The 24,027-nt window shown below is 43.8% G+C and overlaps 1 long non-coding RNA gene across 1 annotated transcript in view; it reads right to left on the reverse strand.

Annotated features, from left to right (window-relative positions):
- Nucleotides 1–6,591: 6,591 nt before the first annotated feature.
- Nucleotides 6,592–24,027, reverse strand: part of LOC140657883 (uncharacterized) — a 47,446-nt gene continuing 30,010 nt past the window's right edge. Inside the window, exon 4 of the long non-coding RNA XR_012044525.1 lies at nt 6,592–6,662. This is a non-coding gene — a long non-coding RNA (uncharacterized lncRNA). The remainder of the gene's footprint in view (nt 6,663–24,027) is intronic.

Here is a 24,027-nt window from a genome sequence, read left to right on the forward strand (position 1 = left end):
ATTAAAAATCATCTAAAACAGATGGCCTTCCACTTTTTGACCATCACGTTCATCTCATTTGCACCACACTTGACCAGACACATTTTTTTGGTATGCTGACAAGATTACAACCTTTTCATGGAAAGGAAAGTGAGAGCTAGGCGGAGAACATCAAAGCAGTCAGGATCATTGCTGACATATTGTAATAACGGCCCTTTGGAAGCAATCATCTCCTACGGTCTGCAATTCACGAAAACCACTTTAGTAGCTCGCTGAACGAAGTTGTCCTCTTTTTCATAAACAAAGGAGTATTTTAAAATTACGTATGAGACGACTTTGACTCATCTGGCCTTTTATCCACCAGAGCCTACAAGCCATCACAAGAAGTCTTTTTGTCATTGGACTCATTAATCTTTACTTGCTTGATTAAAAACAATTGAAAGTCTTTGTGCCCTATCATGCATTGCCTCAGTTTCTAACAGTTTCAGGCTAAGACTTGGAGTTCAATACTACAGAACCATCTAAGAGTCAAACATTTTTAGATGTTTGCAGACCAAGGTCAGTTATTATATAGAAACATACACATGATTATTCAAAATAAAAATTAACAAATCCCATTGGTAATTATACCTGGTATAAAAATTTATACCAGGTATACCTTATTGTATTGTGTCATTCTGTGCAGTTAAGTGACCTTCAATATTGCTGTTTAAGGTGTCCTGATAATTATTTGATTATTATTTCATGCAAATTAAGAGTTACCTTTCCTAAAATAGCTGATTTTCAATTTCATCCTTATTTGCACACTGCATGAAACCATGACATTTCGGAGCTCTCTAGAGTCTTTTACGCTGCCTGGCACTATTATATGTTGTTATCCAACTCTTTTTTCTTCTTAATTTATTTCCTAAATCATTCTTTGTTATTACCACAGCTGAACAGGTACATCACCCAAATGCACACTATTTCATGCAACACAACGTTAGGAAGTGAATAGTGAAATGGCCTGGTTGCAGCAGACTCCTGGCCATCGCCTCTTTCCAACAGCAACTACAGGAGGGGGAAACAAAAGTGTTCATGTAGAAATAACAAAACACCTTGAAATAATCACAGCTGGGAACCGACCAGCACGGATGCACAAACACATGGACACACTCAGTTCACACCCTTTCCTCTCAAAGAAGTGCCCACAACCTGGAGCATTACAATTTACATCAGTTCTCAAACTTGGAGCTTATTTTTAGAAATCTTTGATTAGCTGTCTGTCCAGACCTCTCTTGTCTGCTGTAGAGCTTTCAAACACTCTTCTCACTGGACAAGATGAATACACTACCAAAGAAATATATTTGAGTTTTAATTGTTTTAACACCTCCATGAGATGCTCTAGTGAAGATCACGTTCACGGAGTGTGTTAGGCTGCTGCACCTGACAGCGATTCAATAAGCATACAAATTCTCAAATTCTTACGTCCATATTTTTTAAGACTTCTGTCACTTCTTATCATTTGTAATGTAAATAAAAGCTTTTCTCTTGTAATCCAGCCATTTCTCCTTATGGGTTTATTCACCAATGCCTCTCACCTGCATTCATGGCATTATCATTTTCCATGTAGGAGAGTAGTACATCTCTGCAGAAGACTCCAGAGATGCTTTGGGGGGCACATGCACAGTCTTTGTACCATGCTCCTTGGAGTTGTCCTTACAGAAATCACCAAATTGAAAGTTCAGGATCCACAAAATTTTAACTAAGTAAAACAGAAAACACAGTAAAATAAATCTTTCTCATCCCATAACAGTCAGATCCACATGCAAACCTTCCCTGCAAAACTGCTGCTCCTGCCTCTGAAAGTCAGCAGTGCCAAGTGCTGAGCAGGTTCTGGGGAGCATCAGGAGCGACTGAAGCTGAAGCTGCAGCAGGACTCTGAGATGGTCAGTGCCTCAGTGAGGCTCCAAGAAGCAAGGCACTTACTTAAACACACAATTACTACAAATAAAGTGCCCACTGCTGTGTCAGCAAAACTGAAATTGGTTCACCAAGAAAGCTGGCACTATAACCTCCGTGCATAAGGGGAAACAAATGCTCAGAGACGTAGATGTAACTTGCCAAAAATTACCCAGCAAGCCCATGGGAGAGCAGGGAAATGCCCACCTCTGCTTTGATGCTCTAGCTTATCATGAAATTGTCTCAAAAGCCCTGAAATCTCATTTTTGAGAGAGCTAGTTAGGTAAAACCAAGGCTCACATTTGCTTTTGTTAATTTTGAGACTATTACTCTTGAAGAAGCACCAAAAGCCCACGCTTATTCTTCATGAAATAAAGGTAAGAGAAAAAGCTTACTGTAAGGACTATATAGACACCTCTAGTATTAAAAGAGCTGGAAAACTGCAGAAAGAAAAAGCAATGCAGGAGGTACACAGTACTGCCCTTGATAATACCCTTTCCTGAACAGGATAATAGGTCCAATAGGTCCAATAGGTCCATCAAACACCATCAAACAGGCCAATAGGTCCATCAAACACCACAGTGCAGATCTTCAGCAGTCAAAGCATTTAAACGCCATCAACATCTGTTTATGAAAAGAAAGTCTTACCTTCCTACTCTGAAAAAGAAAAGATTACGAGAGAGGCTGGGGGTCTCTGAAAATGCAAACAAAAACTTATTTTTCTGTACAAGGTCCCCAGAACTCAAAAGGAACATCTATTTAGGAAGTTACATCTTTCTCTCTAGGTTATTAGTATTTGCATTTGAATAAGTATTCAAAATCAAGTAAAAGCTTCAAGGTCAACAATCTTTTTATAGAAGCAAAGCCCATGAGAGGAATTTAAGCAATTATTCTTAGCCAAAGGAGCAGTCAGTTCAAATAAATTTATCAAAGCCTCCAAATTATCGGCAATAAAATCTTATGTCATCTAATAATGACAATGATGACAATAATTACTAAGACAATGATTTAAAGCTCAGCATTTTTACAGTGCCTAATTTAACAAGTACAGGTTACTTATTTATGCCTTTCCAGACTGAAAAAGCATTTGTCTGCATTTGTTTGTTGTCTAAGATTAGACTTCTGGAAGACAAAGAATAGCTCCTAGAACATATCACACAAAATTCCTGCAGGAAGAGATGCTGACGAAGGCACAATTTTAATAGGCAGAAAGTTTACGGATGTCAATCTGTATTTACAAAGAAAATTGAAGAAGTAAGAGCAGAGGAGTAGTAAACTTGTGGAAAACAAAGTCAGAATTTAGAAACCAGCTTAGTTTTCAGATAAACAACCATCCAAGTGGATTTCTCATGTGGAAATCATTCAAATCCTCTCTCTGTGTCTCTGAGGCAGCAATATCTCCTCTGCCTTAGGGGCGAGAGCAGGGAAGCCTATTTACATGTGAGTAATACTAATAAATATCTCTTACATCAAAGGAAATTCAGTGCTACAGCCCTTTTGTGGCTCTGATTGTACAAGCAAAATTCCTTAGGGGAAACAGAAGAGGCTTCAAATGCAGCTCGGTTCTCCCAGCTATGAGCATTCCCGGAGGACAGGACATTTCCCAGCGTAATTTCAGCATCTGAGAGATCAGTGCAGAGGAGAGAAGCACAATCCCATCTACCCGCAGCATCCGCGGTGCCCGGCTATCTCAGGCTCGGGCGCTTCAGTACCGCTGGTTCAGAGCTACGCGGTCATTTAAGGCAACACCAATAAAATGCAACATCCCCCATATGTTTGCTGGATCCAAACCGCAGCTTCAGGGGAACACGCAGAGCCCTGATCCTGTCCCCTGACGCCAACCAGCCGTGTGGCACAGGAGCTGTGGCAGCAGGCGTGGGGCTGTCACAGGAGAGCAAGCGCTCTTTCTTTTGACAGATCATCTGCTAATACCCTAACCCCCTTATTAAGTTTTACTCCCTATATGGACAAGAAGTCTTTGAGACATGGTCTAAGGCAGCAAGTCCATGCCTTGATGGCAGCAGTCATTGCAGCAAGCCTGCAATAGTCTCAAAATCATGCCCAGGAAGTTTTTTTCTCTGTTTTAATCTCAATCACTTTTTGAATGAACCTCACTCAAGAAACGTGGAGTTGGAAAGGCTTTTGGGTTGTTTTTTTTTTAAGCATGAGAAATAAAACACATTAAAAGCTGCAGAAATTACCTCTTCCTATGGACAAGTAGAGATCAAAGGCAGAATATTACTTTAGACCAATCCCAAAATGTCAGCTTTTTGAAAAATCTGGAAAACACCATGCCCTCTGTATTAATCTGTAACCCGCCAAAGTTTGTGGCGCAAACCAGTGTTGTCTTACCCATTAGTCTTTCTCAAGCAAATTATTCCACCAACCTTTTGCAGTCAAGTGATGAATTAACCAACTGTTAACTTCACTTGTCTCATCCACAGAAGAGACATGCTACGCACGGGAGCACGTGTTCAGCTTTCCTCCAACTGTTCAGGGAAGGGGGAGGACGTAGGCAGCTCTTATGTAAGGTCCTAAAATATAAACCAAAATCACCTTAAATTAATGAATTCATCCCATTCACTTCAATAGGTTCTGGATGAGACTTTTTTTTCCCCATGTAATTCAAAATAGCAAAAGGAATGAATGATACTGCATTTGTTGTTTTTTTTAAAGTCTGTGCACAGTGAGTCATGCCAAAGCTCCTAAAAGCTAGCTCTAATGCCATTTAATTATTATGAATTTCAAATTGCCTTCTTCATCCATTTTTAAGTGGGCTGGCTACAGCAAAATGTAACTGCACGTGCACACACTCCTCCTTATCCCACCTCGGTCTCACAACATGTGATATAAATTTACGCAGCAAACAAAACACAAGGATCTATAACAAAAGCAGGAGAAAGTCTCTGTGATTATTAGGAAATCTTACTGTGTGCTACTGTTGCCAGCATGTCACATCACTGCGAGAAAAACTCACTTCTCCACGTACACAAGTGCACTGCGATTTGCTGGTGAGGACCAGATCCTGCATATTGCCATTTACCAGCTCCATGAAGTACACCAATTACTCGTTTACACCAATCATTTGTTTTCCATAGAACAAAAAGTTCAAGATACAGTCTCGGATATTTGAGCTGAACTTGCAGACTCCTGTCCTCCAAAGAGTTCACAATAACATGAATGTCTCGTTCATGCCAACAGAGATATTCATTTCTATGAATAATATTCACATCATAACAATTTGCAGGACAAGACCTAACCCAGCCAATTTTTCAAAATATGAAGACTGCAAAATGGAGCACAGCTCTACCAGGAGATGTCAGTTCTCTTGTCTAAATCAGGACTGGATTCAACCTGTACCAATGTAGGAAGTGATCCCATTTTATGATTTACTAAACTGAAGGTTTACTTTTCCCCAGTAAAGCTGGAGCACTGTGTAACCTGCAATATCCACAGAGACAGACTTCCCTAACAAATTCTGTATAAATATCTGATATATTTTTTATATAAATCCCTAACATGTATCTGATTGCAGGAATGAACAGATCAGCACACTGTAGTACAGCCTGGGCATTTTCAAAGTCTTGGGTTGACACCTGTATATATATATTCAGTATGATAGCTGGACATCTACAGTTATTTTTCTGGCCAAGGAACTTAATAATCTTAAATTCCTGTATAGGTACCAAAATAAGGTGCTGAACAAAAAGAAGCTCCTAACTTGCCACTTGGATTTCCTATTTCAGTTGGGGGGGGGGGGATAACAAATTCAGCTCTGTGCTTACATTTCTAAAATACTTGTGAGATTCTTGAAGTCAACGGAGCCTGCAGGTCACTCAGCATTTTTGCAAATCAGGCCATGGTGTGGTATGTGACAGACTGAATGAGTGAGTCACACAGTAACAGTACACATGGCCATAATTATTATAAAGGAAGGAAATTAATCTGTCATTGGGGAATTAATGCAGCGAACAGACTTTCTTTCACAAGAGCTATAAGCAATATTTCTGTATCAAAGCCTGTAGTTACATTGATATTAACAAAATGTGTGCTGTCACCTAGTAGTTAGTCTAAACAGTAATTTACCCTTCACTCATGGCCTTGAGCAGCTTCTTGTGGGTCCTGGCACCAGGGGAGGGATGAGGACCAAGGGCAGAGCCTGGGTCCTCCGCTGCTCCAGGAGGCTCCAGGGCTGCTTCCACCCATGTGAGTAAATGCAGAAAAATGAGAAATTATTTAATTACCATTAGTGGGATATGAACACGTAGGGAAAACACTACCTAAGGGGAGCTGCCCCAGAGCAGAGTGACCTGACGGAGCATCCAAGCGTTTAATGTACCCAGCAGCTCACAGCAGTGTCGGGTAGCACTCACCGGCATTTGCCAGTGGCTCCCAAAGTCTTTGGGGCTTACGCAGGTCCCCCTGTGCAAATTGCCTCCAGGTGGGAAGCAGGTACATTGCATTTTGTGACCAGAGCTGACAGCAAGGCTGAGACAGCGGTAGGAAGGCGCCTGCACTGCCGCTGTGGGAAGGCACGGCCGAGGACCAGCCTTCCCCGACTGCGTGTGAGCTGGAATAACACTGGGGGATTTTACCTACCTGGGGCGGGTAAAAGGCTGTTAGATTTATTTCGTCCCATGGCAGGGTTATTTCAGCAAAGAAACAGGAGCAGGGTAGTGGTGCTGGGTAACAGCTGGGTTACGAGATGGCCATTCTGGCATGGGAATTTATGCTGAATTTCACTGCAGAGGCACACAGCAACACATGTTCATGAAGGATAACAGACATAGGAAATTTAAAATAAAAAGTTAAACATTGTTACTGCTAAACAAGTAAAAAAACCCAGCAGAAACTGAGAAGTATGGCTATGAATTTCTCTAACAGCGAAAAGGTATTTTATAGCCAGTTTTCCTCAAGCCCAGAATATGTTTTACATAGAGCCATCACCCACAAAGCCACACCAGACCTCTTCGTAGGAAAACAAAATCCAGTACGATTTCTTACAGCATACAATGTTAATGAAGTAAGTCTATGTGACTATAGACTCCAGAGATTTCCCAAAGCAGTTACTGGTAGCGATGAAAAAATGATCTTGTAAGTTATGTCAAAACAAAACCACAGTTCAAGCAGTTTGTGTAGGAACCGGCGCTGATGACACCAACGAAGCTGGCTGTGGCCAACACAGTGTTTTCAAACACTGAATTGAATCAAGACATTTATTGACACCAGATCAGTATGTTTGCCTCGACTGCGAACAAATATTTGGCATGTCCTGAAAACAAGCTGGCTGCAGCTTGGCAAAACCACGCTGTTTCTCTACGGAGAAGTTTTTCTGCTTCCTTCAGAAGGGGTTTTCTCAGCGAACATGTTTTCAAGTTGTTTGACTGCACAACCCAGCCCAGCTGGCAGGATCACACCACATTTTTGCGTGACTTTATTCTTTGAGCAAACACTCCTACTGATGAATACGTCTGCTTTTCTGAGGAACCATAGGAGAAGTTCTCATCATCAGCTGCTGAACTACAACTCTGCTGATGATGCCCTTAGAAGAAGCCCAGGTGGCTGCCAGGGGAGCAGGCAGCTTCCAACCAGCAACGAGTGACAGCCGTACCTCTATCAGGAAACACTGTTTAAGCCATTCCTTGCTGATAAGGCAGGTGGCAGAGGGCCACTTTTCTGTAAAAACAAGCTATTTAGTGGCAGTGTATGGATGAAATGTTTGTGATTGCTAATGAAGCAGAGCAGCTGCGCTGCTCATGTTGTATGTGCTATATTCAAAACCTCACGTCAAAGCTTTCTTAGTTTTCTTGTATATTTAATATTTGGTCACTGACATGCATGAAGAAACCCAGTATTTCTGAACCATTTCCACACACACTCATTATTTCGAAGTTCAGTGTTTCTAAACAAACGCTGGCCACCAGGGAACAGAAATTAAATTCAAACTCCTGTTTCCCAGTCCTCAAGAAATGACCAGACCAACCTGGCGCTCCTGCCATGCTTCAGCAGAGGGTCTTCAGCAGCTCTCGTCTCACCTAAGACCAGAGACAACACCTCAGCCCTCATTTCAGCTCATTTACATGAATTTCAGAATGCTTCGGTGAGAACGTTTTCCTCCTTTGATCCAAACAGGATACAACACTGATGTTTTTCAAAGAGATTTCAAAAGAGCTTTCCACAGCCAGGCTCTCTGGGATGTGAAGTGGAGCACTTGCAGAGCCAAAAGTCCTCCGTGTCAGCTCTTCTGTTCACCGCAGCCTTCACTCCTCTGGCTTCACAGAGAAGCACTCACATGTATTTTATGTAACGTTTTTTGTTCTGCTAGAAGTTTCCACGGATGGAAAGCATGCTGGGGAGGTTTCCTCCATCTTGCTCTTCAGTGGACACCCACCTTATACCCACCCCACAGAGAACACCATGCCGCCACCTCCGTTGTGAGCACATGCCCTGTTTCACCTGCAGCTTCTATTGCCACCTTGAGGCATCATTTTAATCTCAACAGTATTTCTGCATTTCCTTGCCCCATTTCTGGTCTGAGTGAGCCACATACCCAGACATGTGCTCCCTGGGCTTCGGCTGGCCATCAGCAACCTCATTAAGCAAGAGTCCTGTTGGCTCCATCTGGCAGCAAACACCCTTCTACACCTGTTTCTTAACCGATGGAAATTCATGATTCCCACAAGCATGCTGGCAAACTGTGGCTTTAGTCATGAATCATATGATACATTTCAAATTTTTATTTAAAATATAAATAACCATAGCAGGTATGGCTCAGCAGAGCAGTAGGTCCAGCAGCAGAGACACCAGTCTCAACAGTATTTCCTGAGCCAGGGGACCTCTGCAGGGAAGACTAAGGATGCAGCAGCTCTGATTCCTCCTGGGAAGAAAACTACCCATTTTAACAGTGGCCATTGTGCTCTGTAGTTAATAACTTATCTGAGGCTTAGCCAGTGTTATTTGGGAAAGAGGAAAATGTGCATAAAGGAGCATCAGAGCCGGTCTTGCAAAGGGGGATGGACACCAGAGCAAAGCCCTCATGGCCAGGAGGAAAAGAGCAGCTCACGTTGTGCACTTCTGTGCCAATGTGCGTATTGGTCTCCGGAGTCGCTTTCCAAGCATGCAGACTAATAAATTATTAACTTCTTACATGTAGAAGACACCATTGACATTAATCCCAGGGTGTATTTTCAATGCCTTTGGCACAAGACGTCCAGGAGAGTCAGTAAAAGTGGTGTCAGTCACTTTTACAACCCAGCTGGCATCTGGGAGCCGCTCTTCCCCAGGCATCACGGTACAAGCAGGGCTGCGGGCACACCTGCAGAGCACCCTCGCACGCTGGCAGGGCTGTGAGTGCCCTGCCCTGTATCCCTGTGCCCTGGAGGAGATGTGACCCTCGTCGCTGAATAACCTGTCATCCGTGGCACGGGGACTCCTTCATTTTTGGCACTCATTTCTTTTCATTCTTAATACATTTTTGCTTCTCCCTAGGTTAGGATTTTTCAGAACGCTCAAATTACTACTCATTAACACGAAAAAATTAATTTCCATTTGGCAGCATTACGATGAATAAAACATCACTGGGATAATAATCTGCTTGGGGCTATAGGTGCGAACCTTCAGAAAGGAGGACAGAAGACCTTGAGTCGTATTCAGGACTGAAAAAAGACAGTGACTTCCAATGTTCCTCAGCTTGGAGGAGACTAGGGAAAATTTTCCATTGCTGAATATTCACATTACAGGCGTTTTTGAGCTAATCATTTGGTTTCAGAATTTTTGCACGCTGACTGCCAAAAATAAATTACTATGAAAATGGGATGCTGTATATGTATGAGCTGGCGTAACACTGCACATTTTGGAGGTCAGTGCAAAAAAGGAAAACACAAGCAGCCAGCCCAGACAAGGCATTGGCCCAACATCAACCTCTGCTTATGGGAGGCATCCAGCACATGGAAAGGAGGTGCAGGAATCTCACAGCAGATGAGGAGGGCAGGGGGTTATCCATCCATTTAAGAGGTCTCACCTTGATTTTTTTCAGACTGGTTGAACTATGGAGCTCAATATCCTCTCTGAAATATTTATTACTCTAAGTTTTCATACCACATAATTGCAATCCTTTTTTTGACTCTCACGTATTAGGATCTCAATGGGAAATTCAGCTATTTGATTACAGGCTGTTTCTAATTAATGTGGCATTCTAATATTCTCCATGTGATTAGGGTCTCAGGTTCGTATTGGAAAAAGCCTGATCTCTTCACTTTAAATATAGCTTTGGTAGTGACTTTCCTATTGCCAATTCGAATAGGCACACACAATTGCTTTTGCAATTCAAGACAATGTACACAGAAGTTCACGCTCTGCTCCTGGCTGTTTGCCATATTTCCCTACAGCTAATAACATTCTGTCTAAAAACAACCAAGCCGATAATTTGCACCCATCAACCTCGTGTAACATAATGTGCCAGCTATTTAGTACTGCAGAATTTATCACTCGACAAGAGTCAAGGATCTTGTACCAAGCAATACTCCCACTTTCCAATTCCTGTCATTTCACTTGCTCTACACAATTTGCCAAAACATCTCACTCCCTAGTCTCTCCACAGATTTAAGACCAGCATTTATTTGTATTAGACTGGTCATAGAAAGCCAACTATACATTTATCTATAAAAGCTAGCCACGCAATGTGTAACAGAATACTCAGATGTGAGTAATATGTACAAATGAATATAAATATTGAACTTGGACACCAGAGAAATTAAACACTGTCACATTAACACCACCATCTCCTCCATGTACAGGAGGGAAGGAAAGGGGAGGGATTTCTTCCTGTATGGGGCTCTGGCCATTTGTCATACGAGTGGTGCAGATGACCGGTAATAAAATGTGGGAAATTCATCATCATAATGAATGACCATGAATGCAATTCCTTTTCATAAAATGTTATAATTGCAGTAATTAACTACCTGGTTGTTCAGTTGCGTACCATTGCTGTTGCACATAATCCATCACAGTTTCCAGTGGTAACAGCACATTAAACACATGCTCAGCTACAAAATTCAGTAGCCTTAGCATGGCAGTGAGTTGCCAACCTAACTGATCAAACTGTAATCTCTCCAGGAAAATCTGAGGTGGTGACAAAGGCTGTGGCCTGAGTGCCCCAGCATTTAAAAGCAGCAAAAGTGACTGCAAAGAACTTTTTAAAATTTGCAAGGGGAGGAGTCAGAGCCACTCACAGCCGCGTGCCGTGTGTCTGCTGAGGACTGGTGACTTCCAGAGGAGAGGGAGTCATTTCTGCAGCTCTTCTGGCACACTGCCGGAGCTGTGCTGGGCACGCTGAGCTCAGGGATTGGCACTAGGAAGTCCAAATTCACGTTACGTTTCATAGCCATGCATGACAAGGGGAGGTGCCAGCCCTCTGGCATGCCAGGATTACTTCCAGGGGGACCACGTCCTCCCAGGGACAGCAGCTAAGCCCGGGCAGTGAGAGGGGCCGGCGGGGAAGCTGCAGAAGGCACAGGCTTGTTCGGAGGAGCCCCAGGGGCAACGGGATGCTGGAGTGCTCTAGTATCGCCAGCAGCTCTCTCCATAAGGACAGGCCATGTTTATGTCTTTCACGTATGATAAAAAATCCCCAGTCGGGCACTGCCCATGGCACGCACAGAGCTGCCTCCAGAGGCGGCTGCATGAGCAGGGGCTGCCGCTGGGCGCTAAAGGATGCCCTGCCTTGCATGATGGCAAATACAGTCTACATATTAAATAGTAAACCTTACCATTATAATAGAGGACTAATAGGTTTGCTCTAATGGATAGCACATTTCTGTGCTGCTCTGTATCAATACAGATGTATTGCTCCAGGCAATACAAGCAATTAAGCTGTAATGAGCTGCTTCCTCTGCACACACAAACCTGATTCTGAATTTCCTGAACTAAACTGTAAGGAATGATCCAAACCGAGATGGGTCAACAGGGGACAGCACAGGGGTCTGTTGAGTGTAAATCCACTTGTGTTTTTTCCTTTATTTCTGGGGGACACTGGGATGGGCAGAGGGGCTCTGGGGTAGGTGAGGAGGAGGGCTGAGGGATGTGTGTTGCTGGCATGTCCAAACCACACCTCTGTCCCCATGCACAGTGCTGGAGAACGTGCCACCAAGGGCAGGGTGCTGCCACGGTATGCAGGCAGCAGGACGGGGACCGCTGCTCACAGCCCCGGCCCCTCCTTTCCTGCATCCCCATCTGCACCGCTGCAAGCACAGAAGCCCGCAGCACAGGAAAGCACAAAAGAAAGAGTTCAGTAAATGTTTTTTCCTTCAGGTAATGGAAAGAAGGTCAATGGCTTTTCTGTGTTACAGAGATGCTTTTTTATATTTCTACAAATATTTGAATTCTCTGTTTTCCATCCTTCCTGAACAGGGGAACTTCATCATGCAACAAGCTGCTGCTACAGCTCCCATCTCCTTTGCAGCCATGAAACTGAGCTTCACAGCTCATTCTTTGCCCTAATCTTATATACTACTTCCAGCTCTAAGAGAATCTCACATTTATTCTGATGAAAGGTTTGACTTGGGAGAGAGGTTTTAAATATTCCAGGTTCATACACATCTGGTTTATTTTCCAAGGTACATCATATCCCCTCAACAGGAGGAGTTCAACCCAAAGAAACATCCAAGGGGTAGACAATAAAAATGCAGGGATGAGAAGAAGGTTGGATAAAAGCGCACACAATACAGTTACATGACCACCAGGAACAAGAAAAGAGTTGGTCATTGCAGACAAATAAGATTAGCACAGCAAGACACTTCATAATTAAAACAGTTGTCCTTATGCAAAATTCAGCAGATATTCCCAAATGTCAATGCCAGACAAATTGCACCATCTGGTCAGCAAGATAAAGTCTTTTAACAAGAACTTTATAGACTGAAGATTCTCATCCATAAAAACAGGTCATGCTGGTACACTATGATTTTCCAAATCGAGGGTAATCTACTCTTCCTCTTCTTTCCTACTTCATCCCAACTTTAAAAAGCATATATGGTGCATCCCCAAAGTGATACTGTCCAAAAAAAAGGGATCTGATCTTAGCTCCTTTCTTATGGTGATAATTCCCTATTTCACCTGATTCCAGATGCCAACATTATTGTTGAAAGACCATTCGTCCTATTAGGAAGCCATCTAAATAATAAATATAATAAATAGGTAACAAATATATTATATAATAAATATATATATGATATATCTTATCTCTCAGTCCCCAGATGTAGGAAATCAGGCAAGGAAGGGACGAGACCAGCATGGCTGAGTCGAGACCTGCTGGTCAAACTAAAGAGCAAGAGGGAACTGCACAGGCAGTGGAAGCAGGGACAGGCAACCTGGGAAGAGTATAGGGACGCTGCCCGCTTGTGTAGGGATGGGGTCAGGAAGGCCAAGGCGCAGCTGGAGCTGAACTTGGCAAGGAATGCAAAGAATAGCAAGAAGGGCTTCTACAGGTATATCAACCAGAACGGGAAAGTTAAAGAAAGCGTACCTTCACTGATGAACAAGAATGGTGACCCAGTATCAACAGACGAGGAGAAGGCTGAGGTACTCAACAACTTTTTTGCTTCAGTCTTCTCTGGCAACCGCTCTCCTCACCCCTCCCGAGTCAGTGGACAACCTGTTGGGGACCAGGGGGGTAAAGCTCCTCCCACTGTAAGGGAAGATCAGGTTCATGACCGCCTGAGGAACCTGAACATACATAAGTCTATGGGACCCGATGAGGTGCATCCCAGAGTCCTGAGGGGATTGGCTGATGTAGCTGCCAAGCCACTCTCCATGAGATTTGAAAAGTCATGGCAGTCAGGTGAAGTCCCTGGTGACTGGAAGAAGGGAAACATTGTGCCCATCTTTAAAAAGGGTAGAAAGGATGACCCTGGGAACTACCGACCTGTCAGCCTCACCTCTGTGCCTGGGAAGATCATGGAACAGATCCTCCTAGAAGCTATGCTAAAGCACATGGAGGACAGGGAGGTGATTCGAGACAGCCAACATGGCTTTACCAAGGGCAAGTCCTGCCTGACCAACCTAGTGGCCTTCTACAATGGAGTTACCACATCAGTGGACAAGGGAAAAGCATTGGATGTCATCTGTCTGGACTTCTGTAAAGCCTTTGACACGATCCCACACAACATCCTTCTCTCTAAATTGGGGAGATATGGATTTGATGGGTGGACTGTTCAGTGGATAAGGAACTGGTTGGATGGTCGCATCCAGAGGGTAGCGGTCAACGGCTCAATGTCCAGATGGAGATCGGTGACAAGTGGTGTCCCTCAGGGGTCCATACTGGGACCAGTGCTGTTCAATATTTTCATCAATGACATTGACAGCGAGATCGAGTGCACCCTCAGCAAGTTTGCAGATGACACCAAGCTGAGTGGTGCAGTTGACACGCCAGAAGGACGGGATGTCATCCAGAGGGACCTGGACAGGCTGGAGAAGTGGGCCTGTGTGAACCTCATGAGGTTCAACAAGGCCAAGTGCAGGGTCCTACACCTGGGTCGGGGCAATCCTCGGTTTCAATACAGGCTGGGGGATGATGTGATTGAGAGCAGCCCTGTGGAAAAGGACTTGGGGGTACCGATGGACGAAAAGCTGGACATGAGCCCACAATGTGCGCTCGCAGCCCAGAAGGCCAACCGTACCCTGGGCTGCATCAAAAGCAGCGTGGCCAGCAGGTCGAGGGAGGTGGTTCTGCCCCCCTGCTCTGCTCTGGTGAGACCTCACCTGCAGTGCTGCGTCCAGCTCTGGGGTCCTCAGCACAAGGAGGACGTGGAGCTGTTGGAGCGGGTCCAGAGGAGGGCCACAAACATGATCCGAGGGCTGGAGCACCTCTGCTACGAGGACAGGCTGAGAGAGTTGGGGTGGTTCAGCCTGGAGGAGAGAAGGCTGTGGGGAGACCTTATAGCAGCCTTCTGGTACTTAAAGGGGGCCTATAGGAAAGATGGGGACAGGCTTTTTAGCAAGGCCTGTTGTGACAGGACAAGGAGCACTGGTTTTAAACTAAGGGAGGGCAGATTTAGACTGGATTTAAGAAAGAATTTTTTACAATGAGGGTGGTGAGGCACCGGAACAGGTTGTCCAGAGAGGTAGTGGAGGCCCCATCCCTGGGAACATTCAAGGTCAGGTTGGATGGGGCTGTGAGCAACCTGATCTAGTTAAAGATGTCCCTGCTCTTGCAGGGGGGTGGACTAGGTGACCTGTAAAGGTCCCTCCCAATCCAAAGCATTCTGTGATTCTATGATTCTATGATCTTAATATATACTCTTTAATAATATATAATTATATGCTATTATAAAATAATTGTATATGGTATGAATAAATGTAATATAATATAATAAATAATTAAAATATATGTTGCTTTACCACACGCAACGATGTCTAAACTATCTGTGTAATTTTGACCAGAATACTTTTTTGATCTGTTTGGAGTATCTAATATCTTGAAGGTCTTATTTGTTATGCCCATCCAAAACTATTCTCTGAACTGCCTTTGACTAACACAAAGAATTTTCCTGATTCTCAGCAAAAGTGCTCTGCACAGGGTTGCTGCCTGCCGAGGCAGCTGAGGCTCAATCCTGCCCTGTTTCTCTGAGGTTGCTGCAGGGTTTTGTCCTGGTGCTTCACATGCAGTGTCTGACATTTGCACATGCCCTCAATAGCATCGTGATTCCCAAAATAGACTTCAGGGTGTCTCCAGCACTTCTGGAGAAGAGCTGGACAGTTCTGCTTAGGAAACATTTTACCCTTTTGTATTTTTGTCATTGGTTTAGCAAGAGGCAAGTCGAACTGTTGGAGCCACTGGGTGCAGACCTGCACCTTCTCACCAGACACTACCCCTTGGACATGGTGGGTCTGGTCATCTGCTGCACCGTGCCCTCTGCAGAGCCACCACACATGTGTAAGGTGAATAAAACTGCCCTCCACAAGCTGATAACACCATAAGAAAACTTTGCTCAGCCCTCAGGACACAAAGCATCCGGGAGGCAGACCACAGGCACGTGAGGGATTTTTCCAAGCCCACCTTAGCATTTCTTACATTGAACAGCATTATTAGAGGGGACCTCTGCATACCCAGATATACTGGGCACTCCCAGACCGCCGGCAGCGGGGTCTGAAGCCCTTTTGGCACTACCTGTGTAACTGCACATTAATTTCTCATGCGATGTCTCCAAAACAAGCCTGGGAACCACAGGTATCCCCTCCTGTAAGACCCGATAAATGGGCCATTTCAGGAAAAGGCAGAGGTAATCTTTCCATTTATCTCAACACAGCTGGAGCAGCTGTTGATGCAAAAACCTACGGGCCTTCCCACATCACACATCTGTAAATTGGCCATTATTTTGGCATGCCTAGACATAGCTCATAAAAGTCAGCCAATTAGTGAAAAGCATGAAGCCTTTACTGTGGTGCTGATAACGCCAGAGTATCTTGAGACAGTCGTTCATAAGTGGTTAAATCTTCAAAATTAATTTTGAAGAGACGATGAACTAACACTACATAATAATCTCAAAAGCTGAACGTCTGGAGCACTGCAACAAGAAGAAACAGCTTTATATGGGAGGGGGAAGTTCTCCTATGTCAATACGGGTTCAAAAATCTAACGGCTTTAATTACTGTTTTATATGTAGTAATAATTCCTTTGATTGTGCTGTGAAATCAAAACACCTACTGAAGACCTTTTTCCCCTCTAAAAAAGCCCTCAAAGTAAATAAATATTCATACACACCTGCCCATTTGAAATGAAAGGAGACTGAATCAATAATTTTCATAGCTTAGTAACCTCCCGCCAAGTGCCCTGTTATTTGAGATTTTTATGTGGAGTTTGCCTTTATGAAATTCTGTTTAATACAAGTTTAAAAGTCAGACAAGCATGGTACACTAAATCAAAGCTGTTTTCTAGGCTACATCACATGGCAAAATATCCATCTGTTCTCTTAATACCACATTGCGAGCTGGTATTTTAACATTCATAGCGGAAAGTTATTTTCAGATATCCAGAGTACAGCTACAGCAGTGCTGTATCCATTAAGACATCTGTATATATCCTCATTTCTATACACTGAATAAGTTACTATGCATTGGAGGCCAGCCCTGTACAAGACACTGGATTTGTTACCCCATTAGAGTTACGATGGAAAAGACAATCAGATGATGAACTTAGAGATCTGCTTCAGATAATCTACGTCATTTCGTTTTTACTGACGCGCCTCAAGATTTAGGGTGCAGAGAAGTGATATTTAAAGAGGCATTTGAAAAGAGAAGAGGCTACAGGTGGTGCTCGTATTTCCAGGCACTGGAGGGATGACAGACCACGGTGCGTCGGGACAGTGTAACCACTCCTGGAGAGGCTCCGGGAGGATGTGAGTGGATTTAAAGATGAATTTGTAGTGCAAATCTAACTACTCTTTATCACATGCAAACTTGTAATGGAAACATACACACAGTACTGGGCATGAGAAGGAATAATCAGAAAGGTAAATGCCACTTGTGGCTTTTTTTTCTATTCATGACATTTGCAGTAGCTCGTGTTCTTCCTCCAGCTCAAACGTCCTGTTAGGGCAGGAGAAGCAGCTGGACATTCTGCGTGTCCAAGCTGCCAGGAATTCAGGGAGAATGGAGGCAGGGGGTCACCACAGATGAGCAAAACATTAATGAAGCAAAGGACAAAGCCCACAGAATCAGCAGGACCTGCAGATTCCCAGGGGAAGCCAACTCCACGGTACCACATGTGTCAGATGTCCTGGGAACACATCACCGCAAAACCTTGCTGTAAAATCAGTGACTCTGCCAGCACTTCCGATTCTAAGACAGGGTGATGATTTCAGGCAGTCATCAGTGAACAGACTAATAAATGTAAAACCCAGGGTTTTACCCAACAGAAACTCCACCTTGACCCTAAGTCTGCAACCAGATGCATTGGAAAAAGTCAGCAGTTTCATGGTCAGGTTTATGAAAGCAATGGTATGGGGGATATATATACATATTATATATATATTCACACATATATATATCTCAAGAAAAGGAATATCAGTCTCATTCAGAACCAGAAGCCGGACATAAATTTATTAAGATGAATGAAACTACCTCATTCACCTTTGATGCCTGGAGGTTGAAAACTCAGGCAATCTTACTTCTCCCTGGCATCAAAGCTCTCTATTTCTCCCCGCTAAGTTCTCAACAATAATTCATGTCTCTGTGTTGCATTGATCAAACCAGTCTTTGAAATCCTATTCTTTTGTCTACATCTTCTCTTATAATCAGCTCCTAAGACCATGGGGAGGTAAGGTTTCTGGCAGAAAAGATAAAATCTATTTATTGTACTGACCTTTTTGATTAATAGGTAGAGTTAGGTATAAAATCATTTTTATCATGTGAACATAATGACTTGCAAGACAACAAAAGGGCATTCAATTTTTTATCAAAACCTTTAGTGAGAGCATAATCCCCCAAGGTGAACTTCTTCTGGGACAACCCAAGTAGCCAGGAGTGAATAAATATCTTATAACTTTGGTATTAACCGAGAATTGATTCATGAATCAGCAGGGATCATTTGAAGGAGCCAGTCATTTCTTATCCCTGACTATGGAGAGCGGTGCCTGGCATGAACCTGTGCTGCAAGTAAATTAAGTCAGGGGCCAGTCCCGTTTTAGGAGGAGTTCAGACCAAGTGGTGTGCAGAGAGCTGCAGCTCCATGGGTGCCATCAGCCCTCTCCAGCATCTCTACCCTCCCTGCCAAAAATAGCTGTGTGAAAGAGTCCTACGTGCATTTACAGCACATCCAAAAAGTAAACAAATATGTGCAAGCTCAAAATAGCAGGAGAGGAGTAAGCAGTCCCTCCTTGAGAGCGAGCCGGTTGCCGGAGCTCCATGGCAGAGCAGGAGCTGTGCAGGGTGCAGGTGCCTGCGACACGGGGCCAGTGGCGGGCTAGCAGCGAGGACAGGGTGCTGCCAGAGCAGCAAAGCTGAGAAGTGCAGGGGGGATCCAGGAGACCTTTGAGCAAGGTTTGATTTGCACCTCCTTCACGCTGAGCTGGCGAAACTGTAAGCAGCACTGGTGAAATGCACATGGAGCTGGATGAAGATGGGCATGATTTGATGGGCATTAATGCAGGCAGTGTTTCAGTTTGCACGCAAAACCTTTTAGGCAAACTCAGAAACACTCTGGATTTTTCTAAAACAATGTTATCAACTATACCTCCACTGGGCTTCATGTTCTGAAATCCTTCACTTGAGCCTAATTAAGTAGACTTTAATTAGATGACAGTAGTGTCTGACTGTGTATTAGACTCTAAAAATACGATAGCAACCTTCCATTTTTCCCACTGTACTGCATGAAACCTGTTTCCCAACGTTTATGAGGTACACATATTCCCAGCGAAATCATAGAACTGTTTCCATAGACTTCTATGGAAACCAAATTAAGTACGTACAAGACAGGATTATACTGGGCATTTAATAATCCACTATATGTAAAAGTTTGTATAAGTTAAAAAATACATTTTAAATCACTCATTGAATTAATGAGTACTCAGTATCTATTAACAGTTCCCTAGCTGTACTCACCATAAGGAGAAAGCAGATCACCAAGGGAAAGGCATAGCAAAGAGGAGAGGCAGGGAAGGCAGCCACAGGCCACAAGTGCCCTACATTATGATACATGCGCACCATTAATCTCTGTGCCGGCACAGTATGTATTTTGAACTGTAAAACATAGGTATAGAAAATGCTTGTATTGCATTAGCAAGTTACAGTCCTTTTGCTGACCTAGGTACATCTTTCACAGCATTTCCCTTCCGTGGGGAGACGGCACAGGCTAGGGCTGGACCAAAACCCCAGGAAAGGACCGGTCTGTGATGCTTTTTTACTCCGGAAGATATTAGGCAATTATTCAGAGACATGTGCAGTGTCATGGTCCCCAAACACGGTGCTGTTCTGCGCAGCAATAATGATTGTTTTAAAAAATGATGCAACCTTGAAAGTATCCAAAACGGCACATCTTCTATCACGTTGGCTGCTATTACAGTAAATTGAAAAGGACAAAAGAAAGCATCCAAAGCACTTCTGCTGCCAACATCCCCTGATATCGCCATCCCTGTGCAAGGGAGCTGAAGATAAATTCCCCAACAACAAAACCTGGAGCCGTTTTTCTGCAGAGCCTCCCAGGCTGTGGAGAGGATCCATGTAACAGGGGAGAGGAATCAACTTGTACGTTTAACCAAACATTAATCTCTGAGCTCCTACCAAGCCACATGAAGTCTCTCATTCATACCCAATGAACAGGCAACAAACCAACACGCTTTACCAACAAAACCCACAAGTTAAGAACATTATCTCATCAGAAACACTCCGATTAGCGCATCAGGACCCAGCTCCTGACAGCTGAGCCTCCACATCAAGCCAGAGAGCAATGCTTTCTCTTTGCTGCTTTGTAGACACTTCCTCACTATTTAAAAGTTGTTCAAAATTAACACTTCTGACCCGAGACCCACCAGACGGAGGTTTCTAGCTGGAGAGGGGCTGTGTGTACCGAGGCAGTGAATTCTCCCAGACACTGGAAAACTCTTTTTCTGTCTGAGACTTAATTACCTTCCATTTCAATGCATCATTATTATATGAACAGAAATGCACAGACCTGGCTATGTAAGGCTTTAAAAAGTGACAATATTTTAAGGCAAAAGGGGCCTTTTAATAATATTTTTAAGCACAGCACGGCTGAGATTCCAGGCTGTTTTAAGAAAATGAGGATCCTCTTTTGGCAGAGGGCTGTAAAGGGCACTGCGTCAGACAGTATTTTGTCATCTTTGTACCCATCAGCCTTCTTAAATCAGCGAGAGCAGATGATATGGAAAGCAGATATAAAAGGGGGCTTGCTAGATGATCTGTAGGTGGAAGGGGTGGAAAGAGGCCACAGAGTATTTGGACCATCCCTGGGGTTTTGGCCCCCCAGGGTTTTCTCCGGTTAGAGGGTGCTGGGTGTGCCGGAGCTCCGAGCAGCTCGTGGCCCCGGGGGGAGCGCTCTGCTCCCTCCCCGCCGCCTCCTGCACCCCGAGCGGTTTCCAAGTCTTGCCCACTCAGGGGCATAATTATAACGACTTTGGAAATCATTCCTCTGCCCGTCTCCATGCATAATTTCAAATAAGCCTCCCAGGCAACCAGCAAGAACTCCACGGAAAACAGTGGCAAGCTTTGAAGTTCAAGTCTCTGTTCTGTTTCCAGAAAGATTTTGATTTAATGATAGATGCATACCCTGCCAGGAAAGAAATTTCGTAATGGAAAGCAAGTTATCTGGGTATAAATATAACCCGACTGCCGAGCTGCAGTGAAGAGCAGTCCACGAAGAACAGGCAGGACTTCGGGTCGAGCCCAGGTGAGCTCAAGTCTGGGCTCAGCCACTCCCTCAGGCTGCACCCTGGGGCTAGAAAGTCTACTTCTGTCTCATTTTCCATAGCTACAAGGGTAGTAAAGATAGCAATAACCTGAGCCCAGTTGAGAACCAAAATGTTTGTCTAAGTTGTGCAAAACAGAGGTCGATGGCAGCAGCTGTGCAGCAGTCAGCCTGACCTGGAAGCGTTAACTCGCACCAGGTTTATTCCTTTCTGAGGACTGCATAGGTATGTCCCAGTTATTCAGAACGTGGAATGCCTATAAGCTGTCAGCAAATCATTTAATAGTTATTATAAGTTACTTTTTATTACTGCTTCAGTAACTATAAATTCCATTTGCTAACATCAATTATATTAATATAAGTGCCCTCAGTTTACTCATTATAATTAAAGCAACTCCTAAACAACTAACTTAAGAAGAAAATGCCTTTCTTATCCCAAGTAAAGCAGAGCTTGTTTTTTGCCTCTCCCTAGGCATTCAGTCACTTTATTAAGCCATAGCAAAGTACACAAGACTAATTATGAAAGCAGCAGTTCTGAGACGCACAGCTTTCCACTAATTTAAAACACACTGAGCAATCAGTCAACAGAGACTTCGCCTTTTGTAAAGACGTTTTGCAGCCTCCACCAGGTAGATCACAACCCAAGGTGTTAAATGGGCAATTTGGGTAGGCATTGGCCACTGATGGCTTTAACTGAGAGCAGGGTTTGACCCCATGATTATTTAGATCATATTTATGTTAAGTGAGCCTTTCTATTCCCTTTCTAGGGCACAGTTTGGGACCATTATCTTTTTTTAAAGAACTGTTATGAAGGAAACAAAAAGTGCTGGCGGAATTTGCAATGTCCAAACCAAGCAAGGGTTAGCCAGGCTTTGGGTACATTTTTCACATCTGTCATTAATTCTTTAGCTCATCTCAGTCTTGCTTCACCCTACCCTGGGGCTGGAACTGGGCCTACTGAGTTTATTTAAACTACTCCTGCACAGTTGAGACCACCAGTTCATTTTGCCTCTGAAGCTAGATTTGAATTGCAGAATCCAGAGGCAAAAGGCTGTTGCTCCACACTCAGTGCACAGTATCGTCTCAAAAAGACTTACACTCCCTTTTTCCCCCACACACAAAAACATTTTTCACACTCCATGACCTTCTGGTTGGGCTATTCTTGTCTCTTATCTGGTTTTCCAAACCCTTCACCCTACCCAAAGTCCCAGGGACCACAGGCTTGCTGAGGAGCTACTCACAGATTACAGGGCAACTGAACATGAACGAAGCCAAGAAAATGAAGCCAGATCTTCCCTTCTGCTTGCATGGATTTTGACATTATTAGAGCAAATCCCCAGATGATGCAGGGAAAAAAAATAATATCAGTGTTCTTCACCTGAGCATCAGTACCTCTTAATTTTAATAGCAACTGAAGGCGAAGCTGTCCGTCAGATCATTGCTTTATAAAGGAATTTTTTAATATATACTCTCTTAGCATTTGTGCAGAGCCCAATATCTGGGACATGGCAACACAGGGACAAACCCCTCTGCACAAGGACTTGCATGCCGAGGCACACAGCTGGCAAGCACCGCCAGGCAGAAGCATCGTCCTCTGTGTCCAGCAGAGCTCTGCCGACCCCTCCATACCCCGCACTATTGCTTCTCCCTTCATAAGCTCCCCAGCCTTTTCTTGAAGACTTCGAGAACAGAGGTCTCACCAGGTTTATTGCAGCAATGAGCCCGCATCGCCGTTTGGGCTGTGTGCCTGCTTTCCTGTTCACATTGCTCTGGTTCCCATCACATCGTCACTTTCTGTCAGAGCGATGGACCCCTCTGATGGACCCCTCACATCTTTCACATTCAGCTTTAATCACCTTTGATCAGCTGAGACTACAAAGCTCCTTGAATCCATTTTGGGGGAAATAGTCTAAGAAACTGAGGAACTACTGCAAATGGGCATCACCCGGCTGGTTTACACGAGCTGCCAGAAACTGGCTGGGAAGGAAACTCCTCTCCTGATTCCCCACTTTTTCCCCCATGCACAATTGCGTGCAGCTGGAATTGCATTTGAGATGCGTCAGTGTAAAACCCACTTCCCTTATCTTTAAAGATACATCTTCCGGTTCATGCTTGTGGTGCTGATATTTATCTTAAATAACGTCAGCAAAATGAACCCACCATGACTTTTATTTTTCAGATACAAGATTCTTGTCAGCAGTAGAGAGCTTGTGTTCTTTCCTTTCACACCTATTAGGTTGGAACAAGCTTTAAAAGTGTAAATAACCGTCCCCATAGCACAGTGAAAGACCTTATTATAGCCTGGGATTAATTTTTCTAATCTATTTACAAGCAAAAAGGTCAAACTCGAATTTGACACTGAGGAAGGGAGGCAGGGCTCATTATCTCCAGAAAGACTCAAGAAAATGGGTGAGCGTAAACATATGATAGTTTTGGAACTTGAATCCATGTCCTAGCTTCTAATTAAAAATTATCCAGCAAAGCCCTGCATTGCAAACGCCATTAGCTACAGGAAAAATGAAATTCCTAATTACTAAGCAAAAATGTTTTGATCTCAACGATTTATTTATTTTTTAAAGTCATCTTAACTGGTCAAAAATGCATTCCTTTCCTTTTCCTTCTCCGTGTAAAAACTCTGCATTATCCTTTTACTACCGAAGGATCAGTAGGACATAACCACACACAGAGCATAG

This window comes from Ciconia boyciana, chromosome 11, assembly GCF_034638445.1.
Source record: "Ciconia boyciana chromosome 11, ASM3463844v1, whole genome shotgun sequence".
NCBI lineage: Eukaryota > Metazoa > Chordata > Aves > Ciconiiformes > Ciconiidae > Ciconia > Ciconia boyciana.